At 43.9% G+C, this 22,806-nt stretch overlaps 3 non-coding genes across 3 annotated transcripts; 2 read left to right on the top strand and 1 right to left on the bottom strand.

The window, feature by feature from the left end:
* Nucleotides 1–1,397: 1,397 nt before the first annotated feature.
* Nucleotides 1,398–1,469, top strand: Trnam-cau (transfer RNA methionine (anticodon CAU)). The gene has a single exon. It is a non-coding gene; the product is annotated as a tRNA-Met (tRNA).
* Nucleotides 1,470–2,319: 850 nt separating this feature from the next.
* Trnam-cau (transfer RNA methionine (anticodon CAU)) lies at nucleotides 2,320–2,391 on the top strand. The gene has a single exon. It is a non-coding gene; the product is annotated as a tRNA-Met (tRNA).
* A 2,176-nt stretch (nucleotides 2,392–4,567) lies between these two features.
* Nucleotides 4,568–4,649, bottom strand: Trnas-aga (transfer RNA serine (anticodon AGA)). The gene has a single exon. It is a non-coding gene; the product is annotated as a tRNA-Ser (tRNA).
* Nucleotides 4,650–22,806: the final 18,157 nt, after the last annotated feature.

The following is a 22,806-nucleotide window of genomic DNA, read 5'->3' as shown; positions in this document are numbered from 1 at the left end:
TCTCTCTGTACTCGTTCTCTCGCTCATCAGAGCTATTGCATCACATGTCTGGGAGCGAAGCAGAAGATCAAGAAGAGGATGAAGAGAGCGCGTACCGGGTCATGGGGATGATAGTTTTTTCGTGTCGCGAACTGCCATAATGATAAGCTTATCAGCGGAGCTTCAGGTTAAGTTTATCAGGTTAAGCTTATCAGCGGAGCTGTTAAGTTTGTTGTTGTTGTTTGTTGTTGTTGTTGTTGTTGTTGTTGTTGCTGTGTAGCGCCCGTGGCTTAGCTTTATCATTCACTTGACATGATTCGCTTCTCAGTAGAGACCTCAACCGTGCTGTGAGGGAAAGGACGTCTGTGCGCGGGACACTTGCCCTTGTAAACACTCCTAAGGCGCCTACTGCAATTAGTGGCGCGAAGTACCCACTACGCGTCTGTAAGGCAATGTGCGCACCTACGTAGCTTTTTTTTTTATTTGCGACATAGACTTGCCCTTAAGGCATAATATTTGTTTGTATATTTGTATTAAATGTGCGCCGTTAGGCCGGTGTTGGTCGGAACGCTCCCGTCATCTCCTGCAAGCTGGTCTTCGCTACAGTGACACAAACAGTTATGAGCGATGGACACATGACAACACATTCCACAAGACACTTATTCACCTACGTAGCTGCCGTCTTTGTTGATGCTGTGGCTGATGACGATGAATTATAGCCCAGCCCTTTGTAATGAGTTGGCAGCTTTCAACCGCCCACTCGTTTCGTAATAAGCATGGTGTGACACCTGGTGCGATCCGACGCTTCTGCCACGCAGTATTACATTATACCCAGACTCCTTGCCTCACATCACGACTGTATAAGGTCTTTCTTCGAAGCAGTTTCGAGCACAAGCGTGGCTCTGTGGTAGAACACTCGACTGGGTTCGATTAAAGCTCGAACCCTGCTTTTATAATTTCCTCCTATGATAGCGCGGCATGTCGCGTCACCTGTTCAATTTACTTTGTATATTGTACTGTTCTACTGTATTATACTGTATTGTTGCACTGTACTATTGCACTGTGCATTGTACTGCGGTACTTTTTTTTCGTGTCCTTGTTTTTGCGCTGCCAATTTCAAAGATGCATAACCTGTATATCTGGATTAAAATCGGTACGGAATTCATGTGACGTCACATATTGGTATGTATATGTACGTAGGCACTGAATAAAGGCATTTCATTCCTGTCGGGCTGACTGGTAACGTTATTACAGCTCCATCGGTATTTTTCGCGCGCAGTCAACGCCGCCGACGCCGAAACAGACACCATACGTTCTATGAGTCCGGCTTTTAACCATATCGCGTTAAACATCCCATAAACCAACCATACCAAGTGCGCACGCTTTTGTAGCTGCTCGGAGTCTTATGCCGCGCAGTCAGCAGAGTGGCGCAGTGGAAGCGTGCTGGGCCCATAACCCAGAGGTCCGTGGATCGAAACCACGCTCTGCTAGTTTTTTTTTTTTCGAAGTTTCTTCATATATGCCCGCTGGTGTGAACTTCTATACAATAAACTTTGTTCACCTGCTTTTAGGCAGTACTTGTCGCACAGCAGTGAAACAAGTGGTCGTGTATTTCTTTTTTTCTTCAGGCAGTGCGACACTTCGTTACGATGTTATACTTACGAAAAATAATGATAAAAAGACATCTTTCATATTATTCTAATAATAGTAATTGGGCTTTAACGTCCCAAAACCACGATATGATTATGAGAGACGCCGTAGTGGAGGGCACCGGAAATTTCGACCACCTGTGGTTCTTTAACGTGCACCTAAATCTAGGTACACGGGCCTCAAACATTTTCGCCTCCATCGAAAATGCAGCCGCCGCGGCCGGGATTCGATCCCGCGACCTTCGGGTCAGCAGTCGAGCGCCATAACCACTAGACCCCCGTGGCGGGGCCATATTATTCTAACTATATTGAGTTGAACTACAGTACAAGTGGCTGGGAATTAAGTTATAGTTTCTAACAAGTACATTCTTCGTCGATACGGGAAATAAGCAGTTATGAAGAGGTAAGTTCTTACTAAACGCTGCAAATTTAAGCTGGATAAATGACCCCCATAGTCACAGTTACCACGTCGCGATATTACAGCGACAGCTGTCACCACATGTGGCCCGACGAGCTAGCGAATATGTTCGCGTTTTCCTTTTTACTTCAAGCAGAGCGGCGGCAGGCGGACGTAATTATAGCGACCGGCACACGTCGTCAATGCGTCAAGGACATTGATCCACGCAGGGAGACTATACGGTATGTGCTTCAGTATAGAGCAGCTGCTGTAGATATCGCGCGTGCAACACTCAGCAGAGTGGCGCAGTGGAAGCGTGCTGGGCCCATAACCCAGAGGTCCGTGGATCGAAACCACGCTCTGCTACGTTTTTTTTTTTCCTTCTTTTTTTGTTTTCTATAGTTCCCAATTTAATCGAGACGTCATCACTGCACTGCTCTTCCGTACATACCATTTAATGCACTGTTCTCGTGTTGAACGGTTCGGCACTGGTTCTTTCTTTCTTTCTTTCTTTTTCTCTTCTTTCTTTCTTTCTTTTTTTCTTTCTTCTGCTTTCTTTCTTCTTGCTTTCTTCTTTCTTGCTTTCTTACTTTCTTTCCTTTTTGGTTTCTTGCTCTTTCTTTCGTTCTTATTAGGAAATCCGGATACAACGAACAAGGGTAAGGTGACTGATTCGCTGTATGAAATACCCGAAGCTCACTAATTAACCCGTGCTAATGTAACATAATAACAACCTCGGAACAAACTTGATGTATAGTACTACAGTCGATGGTGTAGCCAGAGGGTGGGCGGTTCAACCCCACTTCCATACACAAAATTTCGCATTTTATATGTGTATATATACGCGCGCACAAACACAGACACACACACACACACATGTTCGAACATATTCACACGCGTGCATACATAAACTACAATGGCGATGGGGAGATGTTTACAGACTCCGGCTAGTGGGACAGTATGCGTTTCAGGGAGAAAGTCGGAAGAAGTTTTTCCGTTCAGCTGATTTGAACACGCTGCTTCGCTGTCACAAGTTGTTCGTGTCTTTCGTTCGCATTGCACCGCGACAATAAGGGGGTCGACTCCGCCCTCCGGCCGCCTCCAACAAAAGTTTCTGGCTATGTTCCTGACAGCAGTACATACACTAATCTGGGCGTCCACTTTTAGTATACCCATGAAGGAATGAATAAACTGAACAGCTTCGATGCAGCGCGTAACGACACACGGACACCTCACACCGCTACTATAGGAACGACATGTTTATTTTCAAAACCAGGCCGCTTATAAACCACTATTGCCAGGCAGACAGACAGTTGTACGATCGCGCTCCGTATGAGCTACATCATGCGAGCGCGTGGCCGAGTGCTCTGCAAGGTTGTACAGTGGCGCCGATCATGGCATATTTTCGAGTTTTCGGGAGAGAGTATGGCTATAGTGCGAGCGCGCATCACCCCCACTTGCTTGCTCTCACCCTCAAAGTTATCATTTCGAAGCTGATATCACCGCAGGGCAAAACGAGGGCGAGGGTGAAAGCAAGTGAAGGCGATGCGCGCTCGCAGGGACAGCCAAACTCTCTACCGATAACTCGAAAATATGCCATGATCGGCGCCACTGTACAACCTTGCAGAGCGCACAGCCACGCGCTCGCTCATTCTGAGCGCGATAGTACACGCGGGATCACTTAGAGACATACGCGAAAGAAGTCGCTCAACCAAAGACAAATCATGGTGAAGATAACACCCTAAGTCACCGATTACACCAGAAAACCAACTCCTTAGGCGATAGGGCTATCGATGGCTTGGAGATACAGAAATCACCAAGAACATCGATAAGTTCGGCTTCACCAAACAGACGGGTGATCTCTTCTTTTTATCGAGCAACAATGACCTTTGTTGTGAAACAAAGGTCGGCAGCCACACGCATGACGTGGAGTGCGAGAAATACATCAGTCGGCAGTTTATTTGGTTTGTAATGGTGTTCTCCCAAGCGCTCACTTCACGCACCTGCTGGTTTGGCCGACATACTGTTTCCCACATGAGAGCGGAACAAGGTAAATCACAAATACCTTGCAGTCAACTAATTTGTATGCAACAAATTTGTTTGGTGCACAAAGGCGCGTACAAACAATTTTTTCATTGCAGGGCATTTGTAATTTAACGTTTACCGCTCTCACGTGGGAAACAATATGTCGTCCAAACCAGCAGGTGCGTAAATGCATTTATGCACCCGCCCCCGAATAATATCCTGCCTACTTCAATATTAACTCAGGGTCATCCGCAGGACCCACGACGTGGCAGTTAGGCTTAGCCTACCTGTCCCAGAGTGGGAGCGGCCCGCATCAGCCCTTGGCTGAGCCTCAGGACCCAATAAAGCTTTACCATACCATACCACATTTTATGCGGACCGCATGAAATGCACGACACCGCTGGAACAACACTGCAAGCTTACTGCTACATTTAATCCGTTACGTTTTCAATCCCCCACTGAACCGGCACTAAAAATCAATAAAAAAATTTTACCTTCCCAAGAAAAAAAAATTCTGCGCAGTCGACAGGATTCGAACCTGTGCGGGGAGACCCCAATGGATTTCTAGTCCATCGCCTTAACCACTCGGCCACGACTGCACGCTGGCAAGGCGCCAGCTATTTTTAAATGTCTCGTGTCTGCAGACGCATGGCGACCTTGTTACTGTGACAACGTTCCTACTTCCTTTGCAATGAATGCAGAAGCGACGCCAGGCGGGGGGGGGGGTGGAGCAGCTGTCCCCTCCCCCTCCCCATCCATAAATACCCAGTTTCTATAAATACAGCAAGACGGCAAGTTGGGTCAGTTGGTTGGGATTCATCTTGAACTTGACTTGATGTTGATGTGGGATTCATCTTGATGTTTCGCTGTAACCGAGTTCAAGATGATTCTATAAATACCCCGTGTTTCTTTCTTTCAGTTCAGTGTGCTGTAACCACCGTCTTCCTGAACAATCAATCGTAATGAATAAGCGTCAGACAAGAGCGAGTGTCACTTTTTTCAAAAACGGCGAAGGATGCTTTCACGCGAAGTGTTACAAAGTTGTAAAGACACAGTTACGCACTTCGACGACACCGTACAGTAAGTGTAATCACTGGACAAGGCACTACAAAAGCCTGCAAGTCTTGCTGAGTAAAATGCAAGAAGCCAGCCTGAAGAATGGAATTCGCGACGGGGGTCACACTGACATGAGGATGACAATGATGTTCCTTCACCACGTGGCACATGCCTACAATTTGGGAGAGACCATGAACGAGATAGGCGGACCTAAAGAAAAAAAAACTTAAATATATCAACGTATATATATGATGTCGTCGTCCTCGGGTCATGAATGGTAATGGAAGATCTGCGCAGTAGATAAAAGATTTATGGCGCGAAATCTAGGCCCTTTCATTTTCTTTATTAATTACACAAGCCCAGCTCAACCAAATAAACGGAAACACACATGGCCATGAAATATTAATTCGACTGCTTAAATCTTATGCTTTCTCTCTCTTTAGAGTCAGTTTTAGTGTTTAAAGAGAAAAAAGATCATACACTCCTCTTTCCCATCTCCTATGCACAGTACGAAGCAAGCACAGTTTGTATATAAGCGAGACAGGTATCTATGTCATCATCATCATCAGCCTGTCTACGCCCACTGCAGGGCAAAGGCCTCTCCCATGTTCCGCCAATCAACCCGGTCCTGTGCTTTCTGCTGCCACGTAATACCTGCAAACTTCTTAATCTCATCTACCCACCTAATTTTCTGTCTCCCCCTCACGCGTTTGCCATCTCTTGGAATCCAGTCAGTTACCCTTAATGACCACCGGTTATCCTGCCGACGTGCTACGTGCCCGGCCCATATCCATTTCTTCTTCTTGATTTCAACTATGATGTCCTTAACCCCCGTTTGTTCCCTGACCCACTCTGCTCTCTTCCTGTCTCTTAAGGTTACACCTATCATTTTCCTTTCCATCGCTCGCTGCGTCGTCCTCAATTTAAGTTGAACCCTCTTTGTAAGTCTCCAGGTTTCTGCTCCGTAGGTAAGTACCGGTAAGATGCAGCTGTTATATACCTTCCTCTTGAGGGATAGTGGTAGATTACCAGTCATGATTTGATAATGCTTCCCGAATGAGCCCCAACCCATCCTTATTCTTCTAGTTATTTCACTCTCATGGTTCGGCTCCGCGGTTACTACCTGTCCCTAAGTAGACGTACTCCTTTACAACTTCCAGTGTCTCGCCACCTATCGCAAAGCGATGTTCTCTGCCAAGAGTGTTCCACATTACTTTAGTTTTATGCATATTAATTTTCAGACCTACTCTTCTACTTTCTGTATCCAGTTCAGTAATCATGAGCTGCAATTCGTCTCCCGCGTTACTCATCAATGCAATGTCGTCAGCGAATCGTAGGTTACTGAGATACTCTCCATTAACTCTTATCCCTAACTCTTCCCAATCTAGGGCCCTGAAAACCTCCTGTAAACATGCGGTGAATAACATTGGAGAGATCGTGTCTCCCTGCCGTACGCCCTTCTTTATTGGGATTCTGTCGCTTTCTTTATGGAGGACTATAGTGGCTGTGGATCCGCTGTAGATTTCTTCCATTATGTTTATATAGGCTTCGTCGATGCCTTGATTCCGCAGTGCCTGCATGACTGCTGATGTCTCCACCGAATCAAATGCCTTCTCGTAATCTATGAAGGCTATGTATAGGGGTTGGTTGTATTCCGCGCATTTCTCTATCACCTGATTGATAGTATGAATATGGTCTATTGTTGAGAATCCTGTACGAAATCCTGCCTGGTCCCTTGGTTGATTGAACTCTAATGTCGTATTAATTCTGTTAGCAATTACTTTTGTAAATAGCTTGTAGACAACGGACAGTAAGCTTATGGGCCTGTAATTTTTCAGGTCCTTGACGTCCCCTTTCTTATGGATCAAGATGATGTTGGCATTCTTCCAAGATTCTGGTATCCTCCCCGTCGAGAGGCACTTCGTATACAGGGTGGCCAGTTTCTCTACATAATCTCTCCACCGTCTTTCAACAGGTCTGATGTTACCTGATCCTCACCAGCTGCTTTGCCTCTTTGCATTCCCTTTAGGGCTTTCTTTACTTCTCCTGTCAATACTGGTGGGATGTCATATTCCTCTGCGCTATTACTCCTCCTTACGTTATCATCCTGAATGCCTCGGCTGCTGTACAGATCCCTGTAGAACTCTTCCGCTACCTCAACTATTCTATCCATATTGTTTGTGACCTTGCCTTCCTTGTCCCTTATTGCATACATCTGATTTTTGCCTATGCACAGTTTTGTCTTCATAGCTTTGAGGCTTCTTCTGTTCTTTAGAGCATGCTCAATTCTCTCCATATTATACTTTCTTATGTCGGCTACTTTACGCCTATTGATCAACTTCGAAAGCTCCGCCAGCTCTATTTTGTCTGTTGCATTTGAGGCTTTCATAGCTTGACGTTTCTTAATGAGGTTTTTCGTCTCTTGGGATAGCTTACCAGTGTCCTGTCTAACGACTGTACCCCCGACTTCCACTGCACACTCCTTGATGATACTAGTCAGATTATCATTTATTGCGTCAACGCTAAGGTCGGTTTCCTCGGTTAAAGCCGCGTACCTATTCTGAAGTGAAACTCTGAATTCCTGAACTTTCCCTCTCAGAGCTAGTTCATTAATCGGCTTCTTGCGTATCAGTTTCTGCCGTTCCTTCCTCACGTCAAGTTGAATTCTAGATCTTACCATTCTATGGTCACTGCATCTGATCTTGTTAACTACTTCCACATCCTGTACAATGCCCGGGTGGCCGCACATTATGAAGTCTATTTCATTTTTAGTTTCGCCATTAGGACTCCTCCACGTCCACTTACGAGTAGCCCGTTTTCTGTAGAAGGTATTCAAGATGCGTAAATTATTGCGTTCTGCAAACTCTACTAGTAACTCCCCTCTGGCGTTTCTAGAGCCGATGCCATATTCCCCAACTGCATGATCTCCAGCCTGCTTCTTGCCTACCTTTGCATTAAAGTCGCCCATCAGTACAGTATACTGTGTCTTTACCTTACTTATTGCTGATTCTACGTCTTCGTAGAAGCGTTCAACCATTTGATCATCATGGCTGGATATAGGCGCGTAGGCCTGTATCACCTTCATCTTGTACCTCTTATTAAACCTAATTACGATACATATCACACTCTCATTAATGCTATAGTATTCCTCTATATTGCCAGCTATTTCTTTATGAATAAGGAACCCCACTCCTAGTTCTCTTCTGTCAGCTAAGCCACGATAGCATAGGACGTGTCCGTTTTTCAGCACTGTATAAGCCTCCTGTGGCCTCCTAACCTCACTGAGCCCTATTACATCCCATTTAACACCCTCTAATTCCTCGAATAGTACAGCTAGACTCGCCTCACTAGATAAAGTTCTAGCGTTATACGTAGCCAAATTCAGGTTCCAATGGCGGCCTGTCCGTACCCAGAGATTCTTAGCACCCTCTGCTGCGTCGCAGGTCTGACCGCCGCCTTGGTCAGTTGCTTCGCAGCCGCTGGGGACTGAGGGCCGAGGGTTAATTGGTGTATTCATGTGGGAGGTAGTGGCCAAGTACTACACCAGGGTGGCCAATCCTGCTCTGGTGAGGGAGTGCATTGCTGGCTGTGGTCGCCAGTGAGGCTGCACCCCAGGCCTTTTTTTTTTTTTTTTTTTTTTTTTTTTTTTTTTTTTTTTTTCGTCCGTGGTTCGAATCCCGGTGCCGGACAATTCCCAACCGGATTAAAAAAAAAAAAAAAAATCCGCGTGATGATGGAATTGTGAAAAAAAAAAAAAAAAAAAAAAAAAAAAAAAAAAAAAAGAAGAGGTTTTTTTTTTTTTTTTTTTTTTTCCGTCCGTGGTTCGAATCCCGGTGCCGGACAATTCCCAACCGGATTAAAAAAAAAAAAAAAATCCGCGTGATGATGGAATTGTGAAAAAAAAAAAAAAAAAAAAAAAAAAAAAAAAAAAAAAGGCCTGGGGTATCTATGTATTCCACGCTAAAACAACTATACTATAGTGTGGAAACATGCCATGTTGATAGCACATAATGAGTGTACGAACAGCGCAACAGACAAGGACTAACGAAGATAACACGCACAGCGCTGATATTCAAATAACCTGGTCGTTGAGAGTCAGCGCTGTGTGTGTTATCTTCGTTTGTATTTGTCTGTTGCGCTGTTCGTACATTAAAGCACTATAATACTTGCTAGGAAGACTGCGCTAACGACAAAACCCAAGAAGGGGACATAAAAAATTGGGGGGACGCTTAAGCTTCGCCTTTAAGAGTTGAACGCGATAGGGATATCCTGCCCCTAGTGCGCACTTCGAACACAGTGTTTAACAGAATTCGCGCACTAAGGTGTGTGCCTTATGTAATGGGTAGCATGCTTTAAACCAGGGGCAATTCTGCGCGAGAAACTTTTTCTAAGTTGCGATGCACCCACTACGTGGTCTTAAAGGAATACGCGCAGCAATGTGCCTTCTGTAATGGGTGGCTGTCTTTAAACCACAATGTCGTTATGATACTGACATGGTGTGACGCCCGATGGCAATGTACGCTTGTACCACGCAATATTACTGCGATATTACATCTCGTACTGTGACACCTTTATACAGGACGCGTATTTTTGGGAAGCATGAAAGTTACTTTCAGTGCAGCTTCAAGCAGAGGCGTGGCTTTGTGGTAGAACACCTGCTTGCCACGCAGACGGCCTGGGTTCGATTCTCACCCGGACCCCAACATTTTTATTTTATTGGCAGCTTTTTCGATTTTTCGGTCACGGACAAGATGATGATTTTTCGCTCACAACCAACGGTGCCGACGCCGACGGCGGAATTTCTGCGATACGAGCTCTTTAACGCTATCGCGTTAAAATCTGCATTAACCAAGCATCCCAAGCGCGCACTCTTTCGCAGCTGCTAGGAGTACCGAGACGTGCAGTCAGCAGAGTCGCGCCGTGGAAGCGTGCAGGTCCCATAACCCAGAGGTCCGTGGATAGAAACCACGCTCTTCTACGTTTTTTTTCTTTTAAGTATTGTTCTATAGTTGACATTTTCGTACTGATACGACGTTCTACACATTCAAATTAGTTCGCACACTATTTTACGATTCCACTATTACGATTGCAGGACTCCAGTACTGGAAGTACGATCCTAGTATTTTCGCGTCGCTCCTGTCACTGCCTGTAAATCGATTAATCAAAAATGTTTAATTGATTAAGTCGATTAGATGAAATACGGACATCGATCCTGATTAATAGGCTTGCGGAACTCCTTTCATCTATTAATAGATTGATCGTTCATCTGTATTACCATCACTATACACTGTTAAAAATAGTTGTACATTTACAGATAAAATACACGAAATTTCTGTACCGCGAAAGAAACTTTCTGTAAATGTGCCATGAAGGAAATCTGTTAAAACGAGAAACCGAAATTTCCTGTTATTCGAGACCTTCAGCAAAACAAACGACTCAAAATTGAACTTCCACACTTTTAAATACTTCAAAGATTACAAATGTCCATGAAATAGCATTTCATGTTTTTCTGGTTTCTCGCACAATGCTATTTTGATTGAATAATATTCAGAGCCTTTTCTGCGGTTCTACGTTCATGCCTCGCGGGTCCCCTACATTTACAAGATGGCTACTGTGGCTACCGCTCACGTCGAAGCGCGGGTACGCATGGCTGCAGTGTAAAGCGCGGCTACGGCACCCTCCTGCTCCTTCTTTTCGTGCGTCTGTCATTGAAAGGTGGGTGGTTTGCTTCTCACTAGACTTCCTTACAACAAGAACTCGTTGATATGCCTGGCCGCTTTCGAAATTCGCTCTCGCGTAGTTTCTAATTCAGCGTTGCGTCGGCAGCGCGCGCGACCACAACGTTGTGCGAGAGCCGGAATTGCTTCCATGCTTTGGTAGAAATACTGATGAGGCCTTGTAAGTGGGTGCTTGAGGGAACGCCTGCTGTTGTACCACATTTATGTCTTTGCTGGTAGCGGCAGCGTACGTCAAGGTATGCGAATCTGTACTTGGACGGTTGCAGAGCGCATACTACAGCGTTCGCAGCACACTTCATGTGCGTTCTCTGTGGGCAGCCATTAACGAGGTTTCGCGGTACAGAATAATGAGAGGTATTTGTTCACCTTACCCGCTTTGTTTCTTTATTGACCTCAAACCTGTGTATTCTGCGTTTCCGCGCCTATTTTTTTCTTGTTGCTTGGCCCGACTTTCTCTAAAAATTAATGAAGTGCGTATAACTCAACTCAGCTAACCGAGCGACGTTACAGAGCACATAATTCTTTCTTTTTTTAATGAAAGTGCAAACGTTTCCTTTTTTTGTGTGTTTATCTACGTGTAATAGGTAGCTTTCTCCTGCATAGTGAACATGGCCCTGAGCAATGATGTTGTGGCTTGGTGTACGGCGTTTAGTGTTTTGTAGTGGTCATTGCATGATAAGTTCTGCTTGGTTGTATAATGCTGGGTATCTTGAACATTGCTGGCGGGAATGTGGAACGCTTAGCTTCTTGGCGTAGTATCATTGGATGACCTTCCTTACGAAGCTTTAGGTTCCTGGTGGAAGATAGATAACCTAGGTAAACCTAGTTTACCGAATGGACGTGTGGGGCACATCCACTCGGTAAACTGATACCTCGAGTGACTAGCCAATGGGGCACGGGCTTGACGCGTACACGCACTATCTTGCGTCATCGCATTCCGCCTGCGTTGCGGTGGAGCACGTCTTCTCCTCGGTAGGAGAAACTCGGCGCGTTTCGGATGTATGTTCCCTGCTGAAGCTCATGTTAGATACGCGGTTGTTATCCGTGGCTTACACGCAACGGCGTGAAGCCGTGAACACCCCTGGAAAGTGGGCTCAAGCGCGCTCGTAGGACAGGCGGTGAATCGTGGCACATGTCACATGTGATCTCTCGGTGAGCACCAACGCCGACGCCGCTGTTCTAGCCGTGCGTGAAGGCTTATTCTGGACATCATCGATCGTGACTACCTTTAAAGAATCCCGGTTTCCGGAGAGGCGGACTTTGTTTTTAGTGGCGTATTGAAGGGCGAATGAATCTTTCGTTGGTCCTCGCCCGTTTTGTTCACCAGTGCTTGGCGGCAGTAGTTATTACACTTCCATCGTCGAACAAAAGTACCGGCACAAATTTTGAATGACGCAACCAAGTGTGTTCGAGATGAGTGTACGAGATGTGTTCGTCGCTGAACGCAAAATTTTTTAGCTCTTTGAAGCGCACGTTCTGTCGCGCGTGCGGTTTAGGGCGTCTGAAAAAAGAAAAAAGACATGCGCACGTTTTGGTCGAGAGCTTTAGAAGGACATCAGTTCTATACCTCCGCCCTATCGACATGTAGGCCACAAAAAGAGCACCTTGGCAGATAACAGCGGCTCCCGAACTCCTCAGACGACTGGCACATGACGGAATGGTCTGTGTGTTTTGTCAGCTATGCTACCGCGACAGATGGGTTTTGTTTATTTGACGGCGCTGTTTCCTGCCAAATGACGCCACGCGAAACGAACTGTAATTACGCTAATATTACTACTGAAAAAATAACATCTACTCCTTTAAGCGCATCGCTCCTTGAATGAAGCGAATTGCTCATTAGAAATGTTCTGCGATTTGTTAACATTCACAATATTCTATAGATTTTGAACATATATATTGTGTTGCTCTTTTGCGGAGAAGCAAATTTCATGCTATGTATAGTTTACAGCACGTAATAGGCAGGAATTGGCGTACCAGGGTGGGGGTTCAACCCCCCCCCCCCAAATAATTGTTAGATTTTGCATGTGTAAATATGCACGCACGAACATACATAAAGAGCGGTTGAACCCTTCCCCCGAAAAGAATTTCTGGCTACGGCCCTGCAGGCAGGTGCAACTCGTCTTCTGGCCCAATGGCTTAGCCCAACTCGAACGAGTTTTTCAGTAAAAATAAAAACCAATTGACCCTCTGCTTTTCATAAAACGAAAGACATTTTGCTCCATCTCAGGTGGAAAGTTTTCCCAGATTGATACAGATCATTGGACAAATTTCCCCACCACGTGCCCTTTATAAATGGATTCCTGGTAACGAAAAAGTGTGACGGAAATTGCAACTTGGTGGCTCGCTAGCCCAAATAATGAAATAGTCGACGCGAAGCAACCGTCATTGCGAACGTCATTGCGCATGCAATGTTGATTCCTTGCATAAACACTTTCTGCAATGGAGGTTCACTGAGCGCGCTCACGTGCTCAGGTGTTATTCGTCTGCATGCTTAAGCCTGTTTCACATGCGAGCGACCGAGCGGCGGGGCCCGCGGCGATCGAGCGGCAGCAGGACGCTCGGACGCGGCTTCGTTTCGCATGCACCGCTTTTGCGCGGCGCGCGCCTCTGCGAAGCCCAGTGATGGTTGTGGGAAGCGCCCGTTATCCGCGGGTTTCCTTTCTCCGGGCTCGCTTGTTTTGGTGCGCTTAGGTTGCAAGTTTCACCAGCCTTCTACTTCGGTGATCGATTTTCACGCGCCTAGACCTTGAATGATGAAAATGTGCAGTGTATCAGAGTGCAATTAAACAACTTCAGTAGTCACGTTTATTTCTGTTCCAGCTTTCTTTTTTTACCACGCAAGTCATGTTGCACGCACATACACTTGGCCATGGAAAAGCAAAATAAAGAATTGGCTTTTGTGTTTTTAAGCTTTCACGGGGCTTTCGGTGGCTTTTGCTCTCGAATGCCGCGAAGCGTTGGTGCGCCGTCTGTGCCGGCAACCAGATGCAAGCGGCCCAGTCGACGATATTGTGTGTTTGTGAAGGAGCTCGTCCCTCTTTTTGCCCATGGGCATTCCAGTAAAGAGGCGGCGGCACTTGTCGTCATCGGGGTCCGTGACCATTCAAAAAAAAGAAAACAGCAAACTTTTCGAATGTGCTGGGCCAGAGTGGTAAACAAGAAAAAACAGCAGCATGTACTGCGAGCTACAAGTGCGGAGTGCCGTAGGGTCCCCCTGACCGGACCTATGTTGGTGCCACGATTCGATAAAAATGCAAAAGAACAAAATGACACGTGCAAACGATTTGGCTGCTTTGACGGAAGCGCCGTAGAGGACAACAAAAGGAAAAGGACGGCACTTCTACACTGCCAGCTCGTTGCTGCGGATGTCGTCTGCTAGCAAACCGAGTTCCTCCCGGTGCGCGCGCGCCCGTTCCTCAACTCCACCCCTGCAGTCACGTGCTCCGCACGTCACTGCTCTCCCATTGGTTGATCGTTGGTTGACCTTGGGCAGACGCTCTGCCGCTAGCGAATTTTTCAAACTCCGGCGATCTCGATCGCTGGCGTTGCGAGCGTCCACTGGTCGCTCTAAAAAACCTGTTTTTGGGCTTCCGCGACGGCAGCCGCTCCGCTCTTGGAGCAAAATCGCTGCATGTGAAACAGGCTTCACAGCCTCCTTTCCTTTCTTTTCAGAGCTTTGCAGAAGTGCTTACCGTTATAACATACTTTTCTATTTCTTTCGGTAATTGCAGTTTTTTATTTATTTCAGCGATGTATGGCTGCAGTCTCTGTGGTACCACCAAGACGACTGTGCCACGTTTCATAAAGTATGCCGCACTACACAAAAACATGAATGCATTCTGCATGAAGTGCCCATTGGAACAGCACAGAAAAGTGTTCCGAGAGTTCCTTCTCTGAGCTAGTGCTACGAGATACCGAGGACGATAATAGGACTGTAAAGAAAACGAAGAGTCCAGAAGGATTTATATGGTTGCGTGTCATAGAAGCCCAAATTACCTGCACTAAGACACAACATAATGGATCAAGTTGGCACTGATGCTATGGTGCCCTAAGGTGGTGCTGCATCTCGAGCTACCAGAAGGTAAGAGGATTATTTGACAGTGGCCTGCTCCCCAAATTGTTCGCTGCTTTAATTTACCTTCCATTATTGAGAGCATTTATTTATTTTTATTTTATATCACATCTACAATGTATGTAGTTCCATAAAAATTTTTGTCTAACTTTTTAATTGTCTTCGTACGCTTGTTCGAACTCCAGGGTACATGAGTTTTAATGGCTACTTATCGCATAATCAACTTCATAACCTTTATTATTGCAGGCAAGTACAAGTGAAGATAAACGTCGGAGACGTGTCGTGCTCCCATTTTATCATTGAAAAAGGTATTGTTATGGATACTTGCAATATATTGCTGAATATTTCTAAACAGGAAATATTTTGTTCCAGGAGAGAGAGAGAGAAGTAACTTTATTGGCACCCGTCAAATAGATGACGGGGTAGGAGAGAACTTTCTGACTGTCGGGGTATTTACCATATGTATTGATACCCATGCTGTGATCGAATCCACCACACGGTGCCAGGCATTCAAGTTGATGTTCTTTACACACTTCGCCTTTACTATTGAATACCGCAAGGAGGTCAGCCTAACCCTGGAGTTCACACAAAGGTAAAACTTAATGTGATTTTTCTGACTTTTTTAACAAGATTCATGCAACTAACTTAGATAAAGCCACATCAGATAGTACAAAAGTAGACAAGTACTGGGGAATTTCCAATATCTGATACTACACTCCCATTTGGCTAAGTCAATGAGGGTTCTGATGGAAGGTATGACTAAATGGAATGTTCAGCTTAAGTGTAAAACTGTCTACGGGAATCCTGAGTGGTCATGAAAGATTTAAAATGATAACGTTAGTATATGGAACGGTTGACGTGTGAAGTATTTTTATTCACTGTTTAATGAGGATTTCGAAGGGGCACCGGGTAACATGAAAATTTTCATTCATTTAAATAAGAGCTAGCACTTTTTTATGCAGTTCTGCTGCCGGAGCAAGCTGTGTGTTCGGGCTAGTTGGTACACCATAATTTTGAGCACAACGCAGAAAGAGAAAGAGACACAATCAACAAAGGACTGACGAGGATTGGTGCAGTCAATCGAGAATTCCCTGTAAGCAAAATGGGCACAGATTGCATCGGCGACACGTCTAGTAAGTTTATTTGGCATCTATAGCTACACGCGACTTTTTCATATCTCTTATTGTTTCCAATGGAGAACATGTGCACACATGCGCTTTAGGATGAGTATGTTCTTTCCCTGATTGTGTGGGGCAATGCCAAAAAAATCCGTGGTGAAAATTGTGCCCGTGGTGTCCCGTCATCCACTTTGTCCGGGTCTATCGCGCTACAATGGTTTCAGTGTAATTTTCAGCAGGTCTAAATTGTGAAACCCATAGCGTCGGCCATGCAATCATGTGTGTGCACTTAAAAAAATCGGATAGTTCGGCGGTGTTCTCTGGTCCCAGCAAGCACATGCATTGTTTAATAACACATTTGTTTTGTTCAATAGCATGGTAGCTGTGTTTTGACTTTGGGCTATGCGCGCGCAATGTCACAAAGCTCATACATAGTGGAAACTGTTGAAGATGAGGACCTTCAGCGGCACTCCGCAAGTTCACATAAAACTCGCTTCTTACATTCCGATGGATAAACGATCAGTTGCCGGCCAATTTTTCGGCGACAAAACGATCATCACGTGGGCGTGGTGGTGTTGCTCGCGGAGGTACGTGATAAGGGATGGGTTGAGAAAACGTTTCGGCTTAATACACGGGGTCTTGGGCCGCGGTCTCATTGTGAACGATGAACCTAATGCAGGAATTGTGGCGTTTACTCTTATGCAAAATAGGTACTGGATTTGCGCATTCATCAAGAAAAAGAAAATGCATTGATATAATAGTCATTTGTTTTTTTTTCTTTCTTGATACTCTCGATAATTGGGCATTCGGTTAATTCAGACGTTTTTTGCGGACCCGTGAAATCCGAATTAATGAGTTTTTACTGTATTTGGGTGAGTGTTTAAAAGCACATGAACCTTTCTCTGTGAGGAGCATTGTTTCCTTTAAAGTCCTTACACTGCAATAAATGACATTGTATGAACCATAATACAATTTTATAGAAATGAATCTCCATCTGGAAAATGAGGTTATTTTTTTAACTCATTCCACACACACCTTAAAGAGGCAATGCGAGGGTTTCTTGAGCGCTCTACCAACATAATCAATGTAGTTCTCAGTGTGGCCCATTATGGCCAGCATAGTCATGCAACAGCCTGGTGCACCTAAAAATATCATTATTCGTTTTTAGGGCAGCCGCAGTTCTCAACCCTGACAGAGGGAACAAGGTCGAGAAGTCAAGGAAGCAGCGCCGCCTCACATCACAAATGACCAACTTACTTAAAGCTCTGCGAGACTATGAATGCTAAGTGTTTCAACGAAAACTTTACAGTGTCATTATGAATATACCGTATTTATTCGAATCTAAGCCTATGTTTTTTTTTTTCGAAAAAGCCATGTGCGAAAGTGGGGGGGGGGGGGGTCGGCTTAGATTCGAGTACAATGATTAAGTTTTTTTTCTGGCTTTGCGAATTTCGCGGGTCGGCTTATAATCAGCGTCGGCCTAGATTCGAGTAAATACGGTATATCTACACATTTTCCAAACCAGTTTGAATCTACGGTGACAACATGTACGCAGTTTTCATTATTTTGAAGCTGTTTACATGCATGCAGCATTTCCTGTGCTGAAATAAAGATTCGTTTCTTTTATCATCATCATCATCAGTGTTTATTTTTCACCAAAACAGATACAATGGCGAAAAATGGGGGGACGGCAAAAAAGCTGCAGTTATTGCAGCTTGACTAAGCACCGTCCACCCTACGTCAGCAATGACAGGGTAAAAAGAAAATACAAGAATAGAATGAAAAAATAAATCAAATAAAGCAAGTAATAATACAAGCAAAAGGCGAAGTAAATGACAGGCCATGGTATACAAACAAAAAGGAATATTTCATAAACACATGAGCACAACAATTCGTAGAGTGTGTATCATTGCTTTTGTACATAAGAAAGGTACACAATGAGGTACACAGGAATGGTACAAAAAATACAAAAAAAATGATGCGAAGCAACACAGAGTGGCCTACAAAAATAGTGTTTGTACATCGATAGTGTTTAATTTGTCGATATTTATGTCTTGCTGCTCATATGAATTGAGTATAGTTGGCAACATATGGCTAAGCCTTTGGGTGCCGTAATTGGTGCGAGATAACGGAATTTTCCACGGGGGTTTATATCGATGAAAGTAAATTCTTTGAGTATGTTCAAGATATGCAAGTGTCAGAAATGCGTCGAGTTTCCCTCTGTTTGCGCTAATGTAGGATTGTAATAACCTGAATTTGTATATGTCGTTAACCATAACAATTTTATGCTTAACAAAAAGTTGTCCTGTGTGTTCAAGGTATGGTATGTTTTCTATTGCCCTGATCGCTCTTTCTTGAAGTATTTTTAGCTTCTTTAAATTTGTGGACGTAGTGTTTGCCCAAACTGAAGCGCAGTAGTTCAAGTGGGCATGGAAAAGAGCCTGATATATAATTCGCTTTATAGTAACGGGCAAAAGACGTCGACAACGATTTAAAGTGCCAACCACGCGTCTCAACTTTAAGCTAATATGGTATGCTCATTCCAGGATATATGTTCATTAAAAACCACTCCAAGCGTCTTAATTGATTTGGTCACTGCAATTTTGTATGGGCCTAGGGTAACATAATTTGGTACCTGCAGGGATATGCCGAGAGCTCGGAAAAGGACACATTTTGTTTTTGATTCATTTAACATTAAATTGTTCTTGGTAGACCAATCACGAAGCTTATAACAGGTGTTGGCCGCTAAAGCCTCGAGAGTACTAAAATCTTTTCCAGTAAAAAATAATGTGCAGTCATCAGCATATATTATGAAGTTGCAATTTTCACCAATTCTGACTATATCATTTATGTAGTATAAAAACAATACAGGCCCCAGAATACTACCTTGTGGTACCCCGGTTTTAATTGGTTGTGTGCTCGATTGGAAGCCATTTATCTCAACATACTGAGACCGCGCACTCAGATATGACTGCATAAGTTTGAGTGGTATTCCCCTAAATCCATAGCATTCTAATTTATTTAATAACAGTTCATGAGATACGCGATCAAAGGCTTTACTAAAGTCCAAATACAATGCAAGTCAAAAAATGACGACTGTAGTAGTCTCTTTTCGCCCTTTCTTTTTCTTTATTTAACCGATTTCTAAGAGCCTTGTATTCAGACCATAAGTCCGCATTACGTGTTTTGACGAACTGCTGGTAAAGTTTATTTTTATGGTTTATCTGACGATTAAGGTAGTTTGTTATCCATGGCTTCCGCGATCTGCTTCACCTGTGATGTGCCTTAAGAGGAAATGATTCGAAGTAAAGTTCCTTGAATGTTGCAATAAAGTTGTTATATGAGTTGTTTGCATCTTCATCAGCCATTATATTATTGCAATTTGTGTGCATGATGCGGCATCTAAAGTGCTCCAATGTGTTTGTTGTTATGGAGCGGTACATGAATTTTTCTGGTTTTACATAAGCCAAATTGGTATGCATTTTTAGGAAAATGAATATAGGCAAGTGATCGCTTATGTCAGAACTGATCACCCCTGAAATTGTTTCTTCTGCGGTAGAATTTGTAACAAACATGTCCAGCAATGACGCTGTAGATTCAGTAATACACGTAGGCATAGTAATGACATTTTTAAATGAGTTGCACTCAAGCACGGACAAAATTCAGTACTTGTGACTGAGTTCTTCGAGGCATCTATGTTGAAATCGCCACCTACGGTAAGCATATAATTCATAGCACTTGCATGTGACAAAAGTCGATCAAGAAATGTTAGGAAGTCAGCCGTAGAACACCAGGAGGGCGATAGAGAACAGCAAATACATTTGTGCCCTTCTTTAGACATAGTGATTCGTAGTTTTTTTGTGACAAGACTATATTCTTCGATTACTTCACAAGACTCAAGTGTTGTTAGAATGGCAACGCCACCCCCTCTACTCTCCGTGCGATTTAAAAAGAAGTGATTGAACCCTGGCAGCATGAAATGTTTTGACTCATCAGTATACCACGTTTCTGTGAACATTAAAAGGTCAAAGTTTGTGCCACACGATTCCAACAGCGAAGTGACATCATCCTTTTTTGGTTGAAGTGATCGGGCGTTTAAATGCATCACTTTGAACAGACCACGGGCGTTTTTTCTAGAATTCACAATGTGCTGAATGTCCTCAGCGGTGATATAACTAGCCAACAACATGGTAAAAAAGAAGCCATCACCCAGGAGAATCTACTGAAACGTGCCTGTTTTTATTGCGTTATTTACTAGAGTGCTGGAAGCAACACCTCGCGGGTGTAGCTCCAAGACGTCCACAATGTCCGCTGCGGTAGTACAGTGGCTCCAGTGCTCGGCAGCTTACCGCAGCCGCGGCCGGGGTCCGACCCCGGCCGCGGTGGTCGCATTTCGACGGAGGCGAAATGGTAGAGGCCCATGTACTGTGCGATGTCAGTGCACGTTAGAAACACCAAATTGTCGAAATTTCCGAAGCTCTCCACTACGATGGGCCTCATAATCATACCGTGGTTTTGTTTTGTAAAACCCCAGATATTATTTTAAAAATTGTAATATATTTGGATTAATCAAACGCAATATATTGGTATTTTTGCCATTGCATTTGTCTAAACAAAATATTTTTGCGTATCGCTTGTACAAGTGACATTTCTCATTACTTTTTAGTAATGAGAAATGCTTTTCTAAGAAAATATATATTAGTTGATTTTTATGCATAAAAATTATGTTCCCGAACTAAAAAGCAGTAATGAAATAGCAGGAGGGCAGTGACAGAAAACACAGCCTTAATGACTCGACATCCGAACTTGTACTTACAGAAAATGTTTCTGTAAACGATAACAGACACTATTAGCGAAATAACAGAAAAATGAGAACAGAAAACAGTTTTTTTCAGTGTCTGAAAACTGAAACGTGTTTTTAAACATAAAATTTCTGTACTGGAAAAGAGAAAATAACCGTGAAATAACAGAAAGAAGACAAACAGAAAACCAAGTTTTTTCTGTAATGCAAAACTGAACATTGTGTTTACGCAGAAAACTTCTGTTAAGTAAAACGGAAAAAAAATTGTTAAAACACAGAAAACTTCAAAATAGAAAACATAGCTTTACAGAAATTTTGTGGCAAGAGAGGCGCCAGAGAATTTCAGTTGTTTTCACAAGATATTTTTTACAGCGTACGTCACTGATTGTTTTATATTACGCCTAGGTATCGATATATTATGGTTCGTTCATGCCTCTGTGCATGCATTGTTATCTTAACATCTGATTGTGGCGTGCATATGCCAGGGTAATAACGTGAAGTAATAAGCGATTATAAGTTAGTATAACACGACAGTGCTGTTTCGACTACAGCGTCTCTCATATAATGAGTCGCTTTGGATGTTAAACTCCATAAGCCAACCTACTTTACTATTTCTATTTTTCTTTTTTATTTGAGTTGTAATGATTTCGACTTGATGTTCATGTGGCAACGATCCACACAAACCAAACAGGTGTACTACTATTGTTGGGTAATTAAATTCACTTGTGTTAGGAGCCGTGCTACAAAAGCAGTGACTGTCATGGCAGTAAAGTTACTAACTTTATAAGAATAAAAGGACCCTGCAGCCAAGTTTTGTCTTTGGTTGTTTAATTTTTAAAAAACCGACCCTACGTTTTGAGACCTGTTCGGTCTCTTCTTCAAGGGGTGACTGCCCGGCCGGGCCGGCTCTGCAGCCAGCGCTTTTTAGTGCCTCCCTCTCCACCATCGTTCTCCCCGCCACGCTTGTTGTAACTTCTCCATTGCATCGGGAGACCGTGTAAACACACGCTCGGCAGTGTCCCTGTTTCACCCAGCCAGGCAGATTGCTGTCGAGTATGTTTACCTTTAAGTTACTAACTTTGTATTACTACTTCCCTGTACGTACAATATTAATGAGAACAGCCAATCCAGTCAAGGAAGGTATAGGGGATGTTATTTGTAGCAATTGTGATATAAATGAGAAGAAATTAAAGTGGACGAAAAGATAAGTTGCCGCCGTCACGGTCCGAACCTGCAACCTTCGAATAACGCGTCCGATGCTCTACCAATTGAGCTACGGCGGCGGTCGTCCCCCCGTCCTCTTCATCGGGTATATCTGTGCGTTTAAACCTGGGAGTGTTAATCAGCCATGACGGCGAGTGTGGAGCACTCTTATTCTGCCTGCTGACGTCACGTGCTACGTGACGAGTGTTCCACACTCACTGCCATGGCTGCGAGCGGCGCTGATTAAGACTCCCAGGTCGGACGCCTTATTCGAAGGTTGCAGGTTCGGTCCCTTGCGGCGGCAAGTTATCTTTTTCTCCACTTTAATTTCTTCTGATTTATATCCCAATTGCTACAAATAACATCCCCTATACTTTCCTTGGCATTATTGTCTGTTAGTTCTCATTATTATTGTGTCTAACAAAGAAAAACGAGCCCTTAAAAATCCCCCTTATTTCCTTCCCTGTAGGTAGAAACTTTATGTATAGTAAGTGTCATTGTAGTAAAGATTTTTCAGTTGCTGCCTGCACTTACTGCTTAGGTTGGGAATGTTGTGGCAAGCATTTACCGCCTCAAGGTTATTTAATACCCCTATTCTTTTTAAGACTGCACGATTAATACACTATTTATGGTATGGCACGCACCTTTCTTTTTCGTATGCACGGCTAACAGCGTGAAAAACATAAACATCAGAAAATTAGGCACATAGCCTTTTAAACTAGCCTGTGCGTTCACTTCCGAAGTAACTTCTTGCTTTAGACCAATCAA

This window comes from Rhipicephalus sanguineus, chromosome 6 (assembly GCF_013339695.2).
Source record: "Rhipicephalus sanguineus isolate Rsan-2018 chromosome 6, BIME_Rsan_1.4, whole genome shotgun sequence".
In the NCBI taxonomy this organism is placed as follows: Eukaryota; Metazoa; Arthropoda; class Arachnida; order Ixodida; family Ixodidae; genus Rhipicephalus; species Rhipicephalus sanguineus.
Note: the sequence above shows the minus strand (reverse complement) of the source record. Positions and strands in the feature narration are given on the sequence as shown.